The sequence below is a fragment of the Suricata suricatta genome, chromosome 11, assembly GCF_006229205.1.
Source record: "Suricata suricatta isolate VVHF042 chromosome 11, meerkat_22Aug2017_6uvM2_HiC, whole genome shotgun sequence".
NCBI classification, from domain to species: Eukaryota; Metazoa; Chordata; class Mammalia; order Carnivora; family Herpestidae; genus Suricata; species Suricata suricatta.
In genome coordinates, this window is record NC_043710.1 from 29,939,655 (window position 1) to 29,943,894 (window position 4,240).

A 4,240-nucleotide genomic window follows, 5' to 3' on the forward strand; every position below is an offset into this window, starting at 1 on the left:
TTACTAAATTTGTTTATTATTTCTAACAGTTTTAGGATGGAGTCTTTAGGAGTTTCTATATAAAAGATCATGACTTCTATAACAAGAGACAATTTTATTTCTTTAGTCTGATTTGTATGGTTTTTAAATATTTTAAATACCAGTGTAGTTAGCAGTTGATTTGGACAATTTAAAAAATGTTTTCTTACCTGATTTTTCTGGCCAGCACTTCTAGTACTATGTTTAATGAAGTCATGAAAGTATGTATCCTTGCCTTGTTCCTGATATTAGAGAAAGAGCTTTCAGTCTTTCACCAGTGAATATGATGTAAGCTGTAGACTTGTCATATGGCCCTTATTATGCTAATGTAAATTCTTTCTATACCCAATTCATTGAGAGTTTTTATCATGAAAGGTTGTTGAGTGTTTTTTTTCTGCATCTACTGGAAAATAATCCTTGATATTCATGTGCTGAATCACATAACATATTAGCTCTAGTACTTTATTATTATTATTATTGTTTTAATTGAAGTATAGTTGACACACAATGTTACATTAGTTCCAGGTTATGAGTGCTAGTACTTACCTAGATTCCAAAGGCTTTAAGGAAGACTTCCACTGAGTCTGCACTGCAGAAAAATAAGATAAGTTAAGGGCTTTCTCAGAACAAATCAGTTTTAATGTAGACAGGGGGTGAGGAGCAATAGAGATATTTTAAGAAAGTGATGACTACTCTCTTAAGAAAATTTCATTGAAGCAATTTTGGTAGATATATTTAGGGAAAAACACCACTAAAATCCAGGAAAATTCTCATTGATATTTCCAAGTGAGCAATGAATGTGGGTTGTATTTATAATACATTTGATTCCTAATAATGGTCCCACTACTATTATGAAAACACATGAATAAGTAGCTTAAGAATGTTGAAAAATCTAAAGTTGTACCTTTGGCAGATAACATTTAAAAAATTTTTCAGTATGTTTTAACATTCAGGTAATAAAAGTTAATATCTTCAAAAGTAATATAAGTCATGAAGCATTTTCATTGTGTACCCTTTAGAAAGAAATCATAGATTTGGGAGAACAGATAGTCAAGTGATAAAGCAAATGTAGAGAGCCCAGAAAACACAGCTTATCTCTGTGGACTCCCAACTCGTTTGAAGGGAACTATTTCTCTGAACAGTTAATTGGCAAATACGTTACTAGCCTATCAGCAATCTCTTTGACCTTGGCCATATCAACTTCTTACTAGACATGTCTCTGAAGGCGAGGGAAACAAAAGCTAAAATGAACTATTGGGACTTCATCAAAATAAAAAGCTTCTACACAGCAAAGGCAGGCAAAGTGGAAGTGATGTCACTACCTCCAAGGACCAGTAAATAAGTGGGCAGTCGTGGCTCAGTCTTCCTGTCTTCCTGACTCTCCCCTCAATATTTAAGTGATTACACATAGAACTAGTACTGGCTCCAGGACACTAAAACAATACTAGCCCTGATTTTGCAGTCCATACATCCCCCAGGAGATTTAGTTCTCCAACAATCATCCTGAGAGCTCTTTCTTCCAAGTTTAGGTTTTCTTGTTTATAAAAATCACAGTGTTTCTCTAGGGACCTCTAAACCTATTAAATATGGGAAACAGCTTAAAGCCCCAGAATTCAAGTTGAATGAAACTGAAGAGCCCACACCTAAGAATACAGGGTTGAGGGATGCCAGGCACTCTCCAATCCTGGAGTTCTCTCTCTACCTGGACAACAGGGATCAGGGGCCTGGTGATCCCCTGGCCTGCAGTGGGCACATGGACATACAGAGTTTTTGGATGTTGGCCCTTTAGGACAAGGTTAGGCTGCCCCAGATGTCTACTGCTCTTTATTCTTTCATTTCACTGACAGAGCAGTAGATGGGCACCAGGTTCAAATGGTGCAGTCAATGTTGGTGTCACACTTGCCACAGTGACATGCAGTGGCTACTGGGTACATATACACGAAGTCTACATTGTGAGCACAGCTAGGCACTCTAACCGTGTCATATATCAGCTCCTTGAAGGTACGTGTTTTCTGAATGTTGGGCCTTCCTGAATCCTCGTACATTAGATCCTGAAGAGTTTAGGAAGGGGAGAGTTAGGTTATAATATTCTGAAAGTTTCTTTTTGGCATAGTCAAAATGAGACAGAGATTTGGGGACACCTGGGTAACTCAGTCAGTTGAGCATTCAACTCTTGATTTTGGCTCGGGTCATGATCCCAGGGTCATGGGACTAAGCCCTGCATCTGCCTCCGGACTGAGTGGGGAGACTACTTGGGATTTTCTCTCTCTCCCTCTCTTCAACCCCCCCTCCCCGCTCCTCTCCCTTGCTCTCTGTTTCTCTCTCTCTCTCTCTCTCTCAAAAAAAGAGGCATTTAATCCTGCTTATTCTATTATTTGTTCTCTGAAGACCAAGTTATAGGATCCTTAAACACAGAAAACATAACTTTATAAAAAAATGTTTGTTACACCACTTTTCTGAAATGTCCTGTAAATGTTATAGAAGTTATGACTGCTTCCTTTCTCCTCACTGTGATAACACCCACATGTTTAATATTTGTGAAGCTTTATAAAAACTTTAAATTTATATGGCATAAAAGCATGTAGAGATAAAGTAATAAAGAAATATGACCTTGGAATGTAAAAACTTTTCTTTTTGTACTTAGTAATCTGAAGCTAAGTTAATGACAGATAAAACATATAACACTTGGGTTTAATTGCTTAGAAAGGTATTTCCAATCACTCTTTTCTATGTATATTTAAAAAAAGAAATAAGGGTCTCATATGCTGAATTTCTGATACTTTTCTAAAATATGAGGAAAGTCTCATATTGGATTTTGGACATCTATTGCTTTGCAGGTTTTTTCCTTGCCACTGCCTTAAATTCTGTATATTTGCAGGGTTCTTAATCCAAAAGTATATGACAGAGTTTCAATATCAATACATTTAACTCAAGCCAAGTATGTTTCACTCTTCTACTTGCCCAATGAGAAAATAATTGGCTTCAAGGGAGAGAAGGGGCTACTGGTAATTCCTTTCCCAGGCTGGCTACGAGGTCTCTATCCCACCTAATTGATCAAATTTTTACTATCACATAAAGTATATTCAATTTGAATTTATTGAACTCCTACACAGCCAGATGCAACAGAAAAATGGCAAAAAAAAAAAAAAAAAAGAAACACATTCTCTCATATCTGGCCTATTGTGAAGAGCCATAAACAAATGGTTTAATGCCTTTATGCCTTGATTTGCTTAACAGCATAAAGGGAGTTAATTTGCTGATTTCTTTTGGTTCTAATCTATAGGGATTGATTGTTCTCAGGAGGCTTGCTGGCATTTGTGTTAAAGGTAGACCAATAAAATGAATTTTTTAATTGGCTGCTTGTGTTTTTATTTGTCTTTAAAGGCATTTTGGTATTATCCCTGTTACAAAGGTATGACTTTTGTTATTGCATTGGTTTTTTGAGAGTATTGATAATATTCCATGATTAAATATAGATATGTATTGATGCCCATATTTATCTCTCAATAAGTAAGTCTAGCAGAAAAATAGCCTTTCAAAATGCAGAATTGGCACATTACTGAAGCTGTCCCAAATTTGTTTTACCCAAATTAAATCCAAACCTAGACATTGAAATGATATCATGGTAATTAACCTTAATCACAATGCAGAGAAGTTTGCTAAGTGATTCACATCTATTATTGAGGAGTGTCAAAATATTGATGAACTGGGAATTAATGAAGCCTAGTACCCTCAGTACCCTGACTTCCAGCAAAGCAGAGTTCCTACCCAGGTGTAGCAGTCGCCCCCACTCCAAGTGGCATTGATGCTTATACAGAAGGGGTATTCCTTTCTCCACAGTGATGGAGATGTTCATCAGCTGACAATTCATGCAGCAGATTGCTCTCCAGCAATATAAGAGAAAGCAAAACTGGACTGACTTCATCCCAGACTAGGAAGCAAACAGTTAGAAACTCAAAGTATTTTCACTGTCATGAACTTTGACCCAGCCGGATTGAACTGGAATAAACCTGCTCCCCAAACAATCATATGCAGCTTTAACACGCATATTTTGACAAAAGAGAACCATGTTACAGAAGAAAACTCCTTATATAATTCTGTAAGTGGAGGTGTATTTTGGGGAGTCATTAAAATGCTTCAGGGGGTTATCTTAAAATGAAAATGATTGCCTGGAACCAGGCAATTGTCATTATTAAATGGCCCCTTCAGTCACAGTTTTAAT

General features: G+C 36.7%; 1 pseudogene; it reads right to left on the reverse strand.

Annotated features, from left to right (window-relative positions):
- Positions 1 to 1,842: 1,842 nt before the first annotated feature.
- On the reverse strand, positions 1,843 to 3,943 carry LOC115271619 (annotated as a pseudogene).
- Between the last annotated feature and the right edge of the window lie 297 nt (positions 3,944 to 4,240).